Source organism: Triturus cristatus, chromosome 4_2 (assembly GCF_964204655.1).
Source record: "Triturus cristatus chromosome 4_2, aTriCri1.1, whole genome shotgun sequence".
Taxonomy (NCBI): domain Eukaryota; kingdom Metazoa; phylum Chordata; class Amphibia; order Caudata; family Salamandridae; genus Triturus; species Triturus cristatus.
Genome location: NC_140586.1, coordinates 983,676,874 through 983,689,739, shown reverse-complemented (window position 1 = coordinate 983,689,739; position 12,866 = coordinate 983,676,874). Strand labels below are relative to the sequence as shown.

The window sequence follows — 12,866 nt, the reverse complement described above, 5'->3', positions numbered from 1 at the left end:
TTACCAAGTCGACATAGCAGTACTAGACTGCACACAGGCTCTTCAATGGCAGGCCTGAGACACACTTTACAAGCTGCTTCTACGGGTGGCACAATCAGTGATGCAAGCCCACCAGCAGCATTTGACTTACAGGCCCTGGGCACACGCAATGCAGTGTACTAGGGTCTGATAAGTGAATCAAATAAGCCAATCATGGAGTCGCGAATCCATTACACCAATTTAACATAGGGAGCACTTGCACTGTGGCACCGAATAGCAGTGGCACAGTGCCCGAAGCATCTAACCAGAAAAACATATCAAAAACAGAAGAGAAAACAGCGAAAAATGGAAGGGAGACACACGCCAAGGCGACCAGGTGTAACAGAGGGCAGTATTGAGGACTGGAAAGAGAGAAAGAGGTGATGAAAAAAAGAAAAATCTTGTATGATAAAAGGAGGGCTGTGAAGAGAACGGTGGTCGACGTGGGAGGCTGGGTCAAGATTAAGTCTCTCAGGAAAGGCGGAGGCAGATCCAAATTCAGTCTTCCGTTTAAGGTTATCAAGGTTTTCAAAAATACAATAAAGTCCAGTGATCATAGAATTTGGAATCTAAGTCGAGTGGCGAAGTGCCAGGCTAGTGCTAGTTTTGATACTAGCACCGCAGCTGGTGGGCCGGATTCGGGCTCTGAGGTGGAAGAGCCTGTTGCACTAGAAAGGGGCTCTGGGCTCTACGCTTGAAATCTATTCCCCGATGTTTGCACGATTGTGTTTCTTAAAGTGAGCGCTTTCCCATTTTGCCATGCACCCCAGTTTTCTCCTCCCCTATAAAATCGCTCTGTTGAGTTCTTCAAAGATCGGAACTGCATTCTCTAACATGTTCATAGTTAAGTTTCCTTTTATTTTCTTCAAATTTAGAATGTGTAAGGGGGAGAAGGTGTGACGTCCTGTGTCATGATATTCTGGAATGTGGGGGTGCTTGCTAGGCGGTGGGCTGGAATAGAGACATTTGTCAGTCGGTCTTAGCTTGATGATGGATGGGGTCTCTGTAGCTGTGATACTTAAATAAACCTTTCTTGACCCCCACCGTATGATCTACTCTGCTTTCTGGGGGAAACACTTCCACAGACGTCCATGTGAAATCTAGCAGCGCACAACCCACTGAGCATTCCTGCAGGTGTGGTACTTGATGGCAAAGGGTTATTGTCAGCGGTTTATGCCATAACGCCTAAAAAATTGATATTTACAGCACATAATAAAACAATCACAATTTTTGTTCGCTTAAAACAACTTAAGCACAGTTCATATAAATACTGCACTTTGCGCATAATCCATGATCTGACGTAAAGTGCAAGTGCAAACGGATGACGTACATCACTATTAAAACCAATCAATTAGATGGAGCGATCATTAGATCTTTCAAAGCGTACCAGCTAACAAGCACGTACCTAGGTGCAGATACCGGCGTCTCCTCTGCTTGTTGCCTACTCAGAGCAAGTAAACCTGCTAGGAAGCCTGAAGCTGTCTTATACACAAGAGAAATAAAAGAAGACACAAGCCTGCGGCGCAGACGTTACCTAGTGTGTTAAATAAACGAGGATTGACCAAATAATTACAGTTTTGCTGCCAGCCCGATGGAAATTAAACCCTCAGATATGGGCCAATAGATGGCCAACACCTCAGCGAGCATTTAATAAAGTGCAGGCGCAAGTAGAAATGTGCGACCATACCTCTCGATGCGTGTCCAGTCCATAAGGTTCTCCGGGTCGTCCATTAACCAGAAATGTACAGTTTTAGCATTTGCTGATTTGACTTCGACAATTTGGAAAATACAGTTGAAAAGCAACGATCGAACAATCACACTTGATTCAATCTATTCACAGAATTTAGCAAATTAAATCCGCTATAATCATGATATAAAGTGCTCAAGAAGTGAACAGGTGCGCATGTGAATAAAGAAGTGAGGGTGCATCGAGACAAAGTGAAGACGTATGACTCGACTCCTCGAGTGACTTCCAGGCGCTATAGACACTCCATTTCATTCTATGGTCTGTAAACTGTCTTAGTTCATAATAAGTCTACAGCGAAGCATTGTTGTTTGTTGTATATCATCAAAATAATAGCAACAAAAAACAGTGTACAATATCAGTAACCATAGCTGGTAATTGTGGAAGGGCTCAGAAATGTGAAAACAAGTCCATTGACGCATAAGAAAGGGAATAGGTGCAAAGATATGTGCCAGTCCCTTCAAACATCTGACTGTGATTGGAGATTGCATGAGGCATGCTGGACAGGGCAGCTATGTATCCTTCGTCTACTGCACAACTCTGCAGGACCAGCGACAGAGCACAATGGAAACCTTCTGAAAGGAGTGCCGTCGAAGAGTCCACGGTATGATCAACATGCCAGACCATGTATGAGTTTTATCTTCCAGAAGAGACTGACTAGGTGGAGGGGCAAAAAGCTGATAAAATGACATCGACCACCTCCATTGGCAGCTAGAAGGAGCTCCGATGCCCCTCTCAATCTCTAGAAATTAATGTGGAGGCTCTGCAGGGTGAGGCGCGGGTCTCGCCCCCACTATCTCTAGTTATGAAGGTGGAGGCTCTGCAGGGTGAGGTGTGGGTCCTGCTTCTCTCAATCTCCAGACAGGAAGGTGGAGGCTCTGAAGGGCGAGTGCGGGTTTCATCCCTCTCGATCTATAGACTTGAAGGTGGAGGCTGTGCAGGGCGAGAGCGGGCCCGTCCCTCTAGATCTATAGACATCCAGGTGGAGGCTCTGCAGAGTGAGGCGCGGGTCCCGTCCCTCTCAATCGCCAGACATGAAGGTGGAGGCTCTGCAGGGCGAGTGCCGGTTTCATCCCTCTCGATCTATAGACTTGAAGGTGGAGGCTCTGCAGGGGGAGGTGCGGGTCCCGCCCCTCCCAATCTCCAGGCATGAAGGTGGAGGCTCCGCAGACCAAGGTGCATTTCCTGCCCCTCTCGATCTCCAGACTTTCTAATTGTGAAAGAAGCTCCCTCCTGAGAGGCAGATGGAGCGGGCGGCACAAGGAGAGGAGCAGATGGTCCACGTACCACACCCTTCTAGCCAGTCATGGGTGGTAAGAATGGCTTCAGATCACTCATGTGGAATATTCCTGAGAACTGGAGGAATTAAGGATATGGCAAGAAAGGTGTAGTGAAGCGGAAAACTCTACCTCAACCGAAATGTGTCGCCCAGCATTTCCCATAGTGTAAACTGGAGGGCTCACAATTGTGGACAATGGGCGTTTTCACAAGTTGCAAATCGGTCAACCTGATGGGGGTCCCACAGGGCTAACATGTTCTGCACCAGAATCCAAGAGGAGACGCCGCTCGTGGTTGGCAAGATGAAGCCAACTCAGGCTGAGAGCAGAACAGATGGCTGGCACCTAGCCAGGTCCCATGCTGGTGCAAGTAGAACCCAGAGACTGGCACTTTTGCGCCGCCAGAACTTCACTTTTTTGATGTTCCAGTGGCGCAATGTGCCACTGCTTATTTATAAGGCCACGTAAAGCCACTTTACATGGCTTTTCATGGCCTTATAAATATGAGCTCCTTTCACGCAGAGCACTGCATGAAACGGGCGTTTCATGGGTGTTACTGTGGGTGTTCCCACACAACACTCATGAAACCTGACGCATTCTCAGATTTACGGGAGATTGTAAACTTGGGAATACGTCAGAATATAACGCCACCCCAGGGGTGGCGTTAGGGAGGCACAACGAGGAGAACTTTGCTTATTTCTCCTCGTGTTTTCCTTTTTCTATTAGTGCTGCATTCTGCAGCACACATAGAAATAGGAAATCGCCTCTTGTGATTGACTGTGTGCAGGAAGGTCTCTCTTCCTGAACAAAATCAATCACCCCGCAACGCAGGCCCCCTTGCATTGCACCATGGCGAGAGGGTGCCTGTATTGGCGCACGGCAGCCCATTGTGCACCTGGCTGGGGAAAAGGACTGGAATGCGCTGTATCACATAGATACAGCGCATTCCTGCCCTTTTGTTCTGACGTAGAGCAGTGCAGCAAGATTCCTTGTGGTGCTGCCCGACCCAAAACCTCATACATGAGGCCCAGAGTTTGGGCTTCCTGACTGAGGAGGAGAGACCTCCAGCGGGAAGGCGTTGGATTGACTGAATCCAGTCAAGCGTGAACTAGAAAAAAAAGAGATCACATTCTTTGGCCACATCTACATCGAAACAAGATGTTTGGAAGAAAGAGCCAGACCACCAGTAGGATCATGAGACCACCATGAGCCAGACCACCCGTGGATCATCAGACCACCATGAGCCAGACCAGATTACCTCCCTCCCGTAGGAACATGAGACCACCATGAGCGAGACCAGATTACCCCTCCACCCGTAAGATCATGAGAACACCGTGAGCCAGACCACCCGTAGGATCATGAGATCACCGTGAGCCAGACCACCTGCAGGATCATGAGACCACCATGAGCCAGACCGGATTACCTCTCCCGTAGGATCATGAGACCACCATGATCCAGACCAGATTACACCCCCACCCGTAGGATCATGAGATCACCATAGTGTTTGAGCAAGAAGCAACAGCTAAGACGCAGACATTCGCTGTATCAGAAGTCCACAGTGACGGGTGGACGATATGTGGTCATGGAGTGACTCGCGCGTATTCTCTTCCTCAGCAATCTGTTTTTTGTGTTTTCCTTCCTTTGATTCTTCTCTTTCCTGTCTGATTTTCTTCTTTCCTCATCCCGCCCGATAGCCCTAAATTTTTTCATTTATCAACCAATGGGTAAGATGTTGATTAAAGCTTAATTTGAGCTGGTGGTCGCAGGTGGGGCCCATGAGCACTCTCCTTTTGGGGGGCGGCACTTATTTTTCCTCATCAGACTTTGACCCATAACAAGGGAGTAAAAAACACACAAGGGGGTATAAAGAGGAAGAGAAATATGAAAAAAGTGACAAAGGTAGAAAGCAGGGACCTACAGGAGTGAGTTAAAGGAGCCGACAGTGTCTGGGGGTGAGACCCTCACGGGTGAGTAGTGTGCTTTACAAATGCATGATTGATTGATTGATTGATTGAAGAAGCTGGGAGTGTCTGGGGGTGGATTAAAGAGCCATGAGGTGGAATCAAGAGTGAGATAAAAGAGCCAGGAGTATCTGGGGGTGGATTAAAGAGCCACGAGGTGGAATCAAGAGTGAGATAATGTTGCCGGGAGTGTCTGGGTGTGGATTAAAGAGCCATGAGGTGGTATCAAGAGTGATATAAAGGAGCCGAGAGTGGCTGGGTGTGGGTTAAAGAGCCATGAGGTGTGACTGGGGGAGGTTTAAAGAGCCATGAGGTGGAACCAAGAGTGAGATAAAGGAACCGGGAGTGGCTGGTGGTAGATTAATGAGCCACGAGGTGGAATCAAGAGTGAGATAAAGGAGCCTGGAGTGTCTGGGGGTGGCTTAAAGAGCCATGAGGTGGAATCAAGAGTGTGTTAAAGGAGCCGGGAGTGGCTGGTGCTGGATTAAAGAGCAATGAATCAAGAGTGAGATAAAGGAGCGACGCTTGACCCTGATCCAGGCAAGTCGCTCCCCACACTGCACAGCTCCACCGGTCTGTGCCTGTGTCCCTGCTCCCTGATCTCGCTGCTGCTGCGAGTTCGAGGCCCTCCTCTACCCGCAGGCTCCCCCCTGCCCCTCATCCCTGGTGGCCCAGTGATGAGCCGTAAGTATCTGTGTGCTCGCTCTGTTCCTTTTTGCCTTTTATTTGTCTGCTGTTGTATTACTTTTTTCTATTCTGCTGTTGTATTATTTTGTGCCCACTGTTGTATTCCTTTTCTTTGTATTCTGTGCTTCCGCCCGTTCCTCTCCCCTACCCCCCCGCTCACCCATTCATCCCGCTCCCGCTCCCGCCTCCCAGCTGCTCCTCCCTACCACCTCCCCTTCTTATGGTGGCTGCAGACGCGCCAAATGCAAGCCCGTCTGCGCCCGTCACTACATGTACTGCGCCCAGCACCAGACCCCTGGTCCCCGCGAATGCTAAGATGCCCGTTGCCACTACGATGCCAGCACCCTCCACGCATTCAATGCCGGCCGATCATACACATGCTACCTGGCCACCCCGAAGCGCACCCAAGGACCCTTCTCCTGCCGGAGCTGCAGCTTCACCAGCCTCCAAGCTGCCACCTCGCCCACCGGGGTAGGACGCAACCACCTCAGATGCATACTACTCAACACCTGCTCCGCCCGCAAGCACGCCATCAAACTCTGGGACCTACTCGACTCATCTTCCACGGACGTCGCCTTCCTGATGGATACCTGGATGAACCCCTCCTCGGGACCCGACATCGTCATAGCCATCCCGGACGGCTACAAGATCACCCGCAGGGACCGTACCAACGGAGCAGGAGGAGGAATCACCATTGTTCACAGGAATACCCTCAGAATCTCGACCAGCACCGATGACACTCTCAGCGCCGCCGAACACCTGCACTTCCAGCTCCACATTGACCAGCTCCACAACACCACCCTCAGAGGAACCCTCGTCTACAGACCACTGGACCCTGGCCACAGTGCAGTGACTCCATCGCCGACTTCGTCAGCAAGCACGCCATTGCATCCACGGACTACATCCTCCTTGGAAACCTGAACTTCCACCTTGAGAACGACAACGACAGCAACTCTACCACCCTGCTTGACAACCTTGCCAACCTCGGACTAAAACAACTTGTCACAACTCCGCCGGACACACGCTCGACCTCATCTTCTCCACCAGCAACCACGTCACCTTCAGCCACACCACCAAACTCCACTGGACCGACCACCGCTGCATCCACTTCACCTTTGAGAAACCCACCATGCACCACCACACACAACAGACCCCCCACCGCAGCTGGAGCAAAGTCACCGAAGAGCACCTAATCACCACCCTCGCCCGAAACCCACCAACTGACACCGCCGACACCGACACTGCCGCACGCAACCTCAGGCAATGGATCGACGACTGTGCCAACACTCTCGCCCCGATCAAGAAACCCTCAAACAGATGCACCGACAGAAAAGCCATCTGGTTTACCGCCAACCTCCAGGCATCCAAGCAGACCTGCCGAAGGCTCGAGAAGAAGTGGCATCAAGAACAGACACCGTACAGCAATGTAGCCCACAAGAGCGTCATCCGCAGACACCACCAACTCATCCAAACCACCAATAGGACTTCCTTCAAGGAACGCATTGACAACAACGCACACAACAGCAAAGAGCTGTTCAACATCATGAAGGAACTCTCCAACCTTGGCCCCAATTCCAACAACATCCTGCCATCGCAAGACCTCTGCGACTCCCTTGGCACCTTCTTCCACCGCAAGATCGCAGACATCCACGACAGCTCCAACAATCAGGCTCCCGACAGCCACCGACACCTCAGACTCACCGCCCCTCAGCCACACCAACCCCTTGCTCTCCTGGACCCACGTCAATGACGATGACACTGATCTAGTGGTAATTACCTGGTAATTTCCCTATTCTAAACCTCATTACCTATGGTTTACCGCTGTAAAGGGTGAAAATGATGGACCTTTTGATGACCGTGTTTCACCATACAGGAGACTTTACATAAATATGAAAATTAAATGCAAACAATATTAGAGGCAATAATGAGGTTGATGAGTTATTTTAAAGGGTTTTATTTTAAGTCAAAAGTTAAGGTTCTCTGACTCTTTATTCATTAGTCAAATATCAATCATGTTACAGAATTGAAAAATAGGAAAAATAGCATTAATACAGAACATATTACAGTCTGCATATAAGCATCACATATAGGAAGAGAAATGTGGCGCAAATTGTCAGTCAAAACTCTTAAAGAGTTTCTAAGAAAAAGAGTAGGTCTTACAAGGGTAATCAATAATTAATAATGGCAAAAATCTCCCGAAAAGAGAAATAAATGCAGTTTAGCAGCTAAAATCTAAATCTGTTCTGATCTTTCAGCTCTTTCTCTCTCTGCCTCTGCCTCTGCCTCGCTGTGCTAGTCCGTGTCTCTGTCTCAAGCTGCACCATAGCCCCCACAGATGCAGCCCCTCCCTGTCTCTGTGTCCAGCACAGAAACTGGGCCTGGCCCTCAGAAAAAATGAAAAAAGAGGCACTCCTCCCACTTGTAAGCCACATTTCAAGCAATAGTTCACGTGCTCAGTCCTCATAGCTGGTCCAGTCAGAACTTCAAGACACATCATCTCCCCATGGGCTGACTGGATACGTCATTAATCAGGCTTGTTCCTGTTCAAATTTCAGTCTTGTGATTTATGAAAAAAAAGTGTGCTCTTCTCTCCACGTTTAAACAGGCTACAAAAATATGCAACATAGTGAAGGTCGAGCGGAAACCAGAGGGCGGGAAGAGGAGCACATTCCATTCTAATGTTCAAGGGCAAAAACTGCAGAAAGCTGAGTCCACTAAAGCAAACTGAAATCACGTGGTTTTCTACACTGTGAAACACAATTCAGCACATTTCTACTCTTGCAAAAATACATGATGCCATTTTAAAAGTACAAATACATTTTCTAAATTAATGTCCATTCTATAGTGAGATTACATATGGATTAATCACATATAAACATGGCTGTTCAACTAATTGAGCATGTTTTCACATGAAAGCACCTCCAAACTGAAGCATTCTGATCAGGCCTATGTTTTCATCTTGCTTGCGCCACAATCTGCGTGCCATTTTAGAACTCATGTCTGCAACCTTTTGTCATATAATAATGCATACATTTTATAGGAGAAATCTAAGCTCCATCAACACCATCAAAATCATGAACACCATCCACTCCGGCTCACCATCAGACCCCTGCCTGCACCACATCTTCAAAAATCAAGCTCCACCATCACACCCCATCTCCGCAAGATCATCAACAACTCCTTCGAGACCACCACCTTCCTGAAGAGCTGGAAGCACGCCGAGATCAACGCCCTACTCAAGAATCCTAAGGTGGACCCTAAGGACCTCAAGAACTTCCAGCCCATCTCCCTACTCCCGTTCCTGGCAAAAGTAATCGAGAAGATTGTCAACAGGCAACTGACCGTCTTCCTCGAGGAGAACAACATCCTGGACCCATCCCAATCCGGATTCCGCAGCAACCACCGCACCCAAACTGCCCTCATCGCCGCCACCGATGACATCCGGACCCTGCTGGACAACGGAGAAACTGCTTCCCTAATCCTCCTGGACCTTTCAGCCGCCTTCGACACCGTCTGCCACCACACCCTATGCACACACCTCCACAACGCAGGGATCCGCGACAAAGCCCTGGACAGGACATCCTCCTTCACCGCAGAACCCAGAGTGTCTGTCTCCCTCCTTTCCAATCTAAAGCCACCAAGATCATCTGCGGCGTACCCCAAGTATCATCCCTCAGCCCGACACTCTTCAACGTCTACATGGCACCGCTTGCCCACATAGAGCGATCACATGACCTTAACATCATCTCATATGCCGACGACACCCAGCTGATCCTCTCCCTCACCAAGGCCCCGACCACCACCAAAACCAACCTCCACGAAGGAAGGAAGGCCGTTGCCGGATGGATGAAGAACAGTCACCTGAAAGTGAACTTGGACAAGACGGAGGTCCTCATCCTTGGCTGCACCCCCTCTGCCTGGGACGACTCCTGATGGCTGGCCAGGTGAGCAGTCTATATATCGACTTTTTAATATCGAGGGACATAAATATCGAGTCAATGTCGATATTTAGTATTGCGATATTGATGTGTGCGATTTTTGTGTGATCGATATAATTGTATTACGATATTGTAGTGTCGATATTAGTGTAGTTTTTTAATTAAGTATACAATGTCGATAATTTTGATGTCGATATTTTTGTTGCGATATTTGTGTAGTTCGATAATGTGTCTTTCGATAATATGTCAGAGATCCGGCTGGCCACACTGGGAGCTGCACTGACTCCCATCGACGACGCACGCAATCTGGGGTCCATCCTGGACTCATCGCTGTCAATGACCCAGCAAGTCAGCGCTGTATCCTCCTCCTGCTTCAATACCCTCTGCATGCTCTGCAAGATCTACAGATGGATCCCCATCGGAACCAGAAGGACAGTCACCCAGGCCCTCGTCACCAGCAGGCACGACTACAGCAACGCCCTCTACGCAGGAACCACGCCAAACTCCAGAAACTACTACAACGCATACACGCCTCATCCTCGACATCCCCCGCCACAGCCACATCACATCCCACCTGAGAGACCTGCACTGGCTCTCCGTCAACAAGTGGATCACCTTCAAGCTCCTCACCCACGCTCACAAAGCACTCCACAACACCGGACCAGCATACTTCAACGAACGACTCACCTTCTACAGCCCGAACCGCCATCATTGCTCCGCTGACCTCTCCCTCGTCACTGTCCCCCGCATCCGAAGAGCGACCGCCGGTGGCAGATCATTCTCCTACCTTGCCACCAAGACATGGAACACCCTCCCCACCCACCTGCGGCAGACCCAGGACCTGCTGACCTTCAGGAGACTTCTCAAGACCTGGCTGTTCGAGCAGTAGCAGCAACCCCCACTCCACCAGCGCCTTGAGACCCTCACGGGTGAGTAGTGTGCTTTACAAATGCATGATTGATTGATTGATTGAAGAAGCTGGGAGTGTCTGGGGGTGGATTAAAGAGCCATGAGGTGGAATCAAGAGTGAGATAAAGGAGCCGGGAGTGTCTGGTGGTGGATTAAAGAGCCACGAGGTGGAATCAAGAGTGAGATAAAGGAGCTGGGAGTGGCTGGTGGTGGATTAATGAGCCACGAGGTGGAATCAAGACGGCACAGCCTTTGTTTTCAGCAACCGTCATTCAAAAGCGCCGGCTGTGGGCTTCTGAGCACAACTTTGGGCCCGGCTATCATTCTTTTACAAATTAAGCACCAGATGTAGTAGTGTACAGCGCAGGGCAGCAGGACCCTGCAGTAACAGAGAGTTGACCCTCCCCGGGCCCCTGGACATTACTTCTGCTGATTTGGGGTGAACAGAAAGGAGGGAGATTTTTAGGACAAGAAGAAGTGACACCCCCACTCCAGTGGTAGTGATATAGGACTCTGTGGTGCCAGCGGCTCCTGCCTCCGCGTGATCCTTGCTACCCAGGCGGGACTGGGAACCAGCAGCGACCTTGGTAAAAATGCTCTCTTTAGCTTCTTGTGCAATCCCTCTCTCTCTCTTTCCATCCATCCATTCACCCATTCACCCATCTATCTATCTATCTATCTATCTATCTATCTATCTATCTATCTATCTATCTATCTATCTATCTATCTATCTATCTATCTATCTATCTATCTATCTATCTATCTATCTATCTATCTATCTATCTATCTATCTATCTATCTATCTATCTATCTATCTATCTATCTATCCATCCATCTATCTATCTATCTATCTATCTATCTATCTATCTATCTATCTATCTATCTATCTACCTATCTATCTATCGATCTATCTATCTATCTATCTATCCACCCACCCACCCATCCATCTTTACATCCACCCATCCATCTATCCATTCACCCATCCATCTATCTACCCATCGATCCACCCATCCATCTACTCATCAATCTATCCACACATCCATCTAACCATCCATCTACCCATCCATCCACCCACACATCCATCCATCCACCCATCCATCCACTGACCCACACTTCCATCCACCCACCTATCCATCCACCCACCCATCAATCCACCCATCTATCCATTCATCTACCCACCCATCCATCCATCCATCCATCCACCCTCCCACACATCCACCCACCCACCTATCCATCTACCCATCCATCCACCCACCCATTCATCCATCCACCCACCAATCCATACACCCACCTATCCATGCGTCTATCCATCCATCCATACATCACCCACCTATCCATGCATCCACCAACCCATCCACCATCCACCCACCCACACATCCACCCACCCATCTATGCATCCATCCTTCCATCCACCCACCCACACATCCATACACCCACACATCCATCCACCCACACATCCACCCACCCACCCATCTATGCATCCAACCATCAATACATCTCCACTTCTTTCCTCCCTCTCTGATCGCTTTCTCTCCACCTCCTCCATCTGTTTCTCCCTTCCCGCTCCTCTCAGAGTCGTTTTAAGGCCTTGGCAAAGTGGGCTCTGGCCCCGGGCCCCAGCATTTCAGGGGCCCCTGATAGACCTGGCTCTGTTCTCCACACAGCCCTGCCCTGATGACCTTGATTAGTTTTTAAACACAGTTTGTTTTCATATATTTGTATTACAGGTGGGTGGCAGGGATTGTGCGCAGTGACGTCAGTGAGCTGCTGCTGAGTCATTGGACACACTTTAGAGTCTGGAGCAGTCTGATTGGATCAGGAATTAAGTACTGGTCTGAGCAGGGGCCCCAAAATGTTTGGTCCAGGGCCCCCAAAATCCTTAAGATGTCCCAGCCTCCCCCTTCCTCTTCCTCTCTTTCCATCCATTCATCTAACTTCTCCCCCCAACCCCACAAGCAGAAGCAGGGGCCCCTCCAACAAGGAGAAGCAGAGAGGCCCCTCCCACAAGGGGAAGCACCCCCCCCCCCCCAAGTAGAAGCAGGGGCCCCTCCAACAAGGAGAAGCAGAGAGGCCCCTCCCACAAGGGGAAGCAGCCCCCCCCCCCCCACAAGTAGAAGCAGGGGGGCCCCTCATAACCTACTACAGGGGTCCCCAGGGACAGGCAGCAGCAGTCCCCCCAGGGAGGGGTTTATTCTGTATTTATTTTAGGATGTTTATAAAGCGTGAACGAGGCCGGGGGGAGTCGAGGCGCCTCGTATGAAACATTTATTATCACAAGTTGTGCACAAGAAGAGATACACACAGTATAACACCCCTAGAGGGACAGACATCA

The 12,866-nt window shown here is 49.6% G+C and overlaps 1 protein-coding gene across 1 annotated transcript in view; it reads left to right on the top strand.

Moving 5' to 3' along the window:
• Nucleotides 1-12,866, top strand: part of LOC146839211 (uncharacterized) — a 173,898-nt gene that overhangs the window by 130,286 nt on the left and 30,746 nt on the right. The window lies entirely within an intron of this gene.